Below are 1636 nucleotides of genomic sequence, written 5' to 3'. Positions count from 1 at the left end.
GTATAACCGAATCATCGGGCAACCTAAGCGAAGCAATGCTGTTCCTTCGGTATCGCTCTGTGGCTACCCTGTGAAAGAATTTCGTGTTCCCGTCTCCAAACTTGAAGTATCTCATAGTGCATCGTTTCATCCAGTACGCTTTCTTGCAGTCCAACAGATCGAGGAGATGCTGCTTAAGGATCAGTCTGAAATTAGCCTCGGGGATCGACAACCTTCTCCGTTCCTCAAGTCCGTCCAGTTCCAAAAGCGTTTTGTTGCAGTTATCGACCAGCATGGAGAGTTTGGATATCTTCCTACTCCACTGCTTCAGATCATAGCGCAAAGTTTTTAACTTCTTGCACAGAGTTGCAGCCGCATTAGGAGCATGGCATCTTTTGGCCCAGGATCGTTCGACCACTTCGAAGAACCCTGGTTGCTTAATCCAGAAGTCTTCAAAACGGAATAAGTTGGACTTGGGTATGTGGGACTGGATGCTCACATAGCAGGGGACGTGATCGGACATGGGCTTACCCAGTGGCATAACGACAGTGTTTAGATATTTGGCCGCCCAGTTAACTGAAGTAAAGTGCCAATCGAGCTGCTCGAGCAGCGGGTCAGTTTGCATGTTACTCCAAGTAAACGAGTGGCCTTTGATTGGCAATTCGACCAGAGACTGCCTGCGGATGAATTCATTAAAGAAAAGCATATCGTTAGCGTCCCCACCTCCTCTGTTACGATTATCAGGCGCTCTAATAAAGTTAAAGTCGCCAATAATAAGCCAGTCTTCTCTGTCAGGGATGTCAAGATCAAACAGCCAGGAGGCGAAAATCGACCTATTTGGTTCAGCGCATGGTCCATTGATATTAACTAACGTCCACGAATTGTTAGACTGCATTGAGGTGAGCCTAACGCCGAGTGCAAACTGCTCAGAAAAAATCATGGTACCAGAGAACACCGAGCTCATCCACACTGTAATAAGACCACCAGAGTTCCCAACAGAGGCACAAATTTGAACATATCAAATTTTTTAGGACATAACTGCTTAATAAAAGAGACATCAAAAGAGGTACGCTTAGTTTCTTGAAAGCAAACAACAGAGCAACCACTAATCTCGATTGCATTATGGATCGCCAGCTGCTTCTTGTCAGAGTTGATCCCCCTCACATTCCAGCAAAGGACGTTCCACTGTTTATTCTGAGGCATCACACCTAGTGCAGATTGGGGTCTATCCCCTGCTCGCCCGCGAGGAGCTTCTGAGGACTAAGATCTTCAGGTGGAATCCCACACATGGCAGTACCAACAAACTGCAGCTGTTGAATAGGGATCGGAGGGGGCACCTGGTCAGTAGACTCGGGCGGGCTATCAAGCAACAGAGTGGTGCACGGGCCCGTCGCCTTGGAAGAGCAGGTGATGGAGGGAGCACCCCTCGGCTTGACCTTGGACTGTCCCTTCTTGGCATCAGTGACCAGCGGAACCCTGAATCCATCATACCTTGTGGACCGAGTGCTACGCCTCAGACAAGCCGTATCAACAGGCGCTTTTTCTGCGGCGATCATCTGCTGAATATACTGAGAACCAGGTGCAGCAGCAGTCATATCAGGCATCAAGACTTCTGGGGATTCATAGAGTACAGTGGATCCCGATCCATTCCCCATCT

This window comes from Triticum aestivum, chromosome 4D (assembly GCF_018294505.1).
Source record: "Triticum aestivum cultivar Chinese Spring chromosome 4D, IWGSC CS RefSeq v2.1, whole genome shotgun sequence".
In the NCBI taxonomy this organism is placed as follows: domain Eukaryota; kingdom Viridiplantae; phylum Streptophyta; class Magnoliopsida; order Poales; family Poaceae; genus Triticum; species Triticum aestivum.
The sequence above is the reverse complement of the archived record's forward strand: the minus strand, read 5'-3'. Positions refer to the sequence as shown.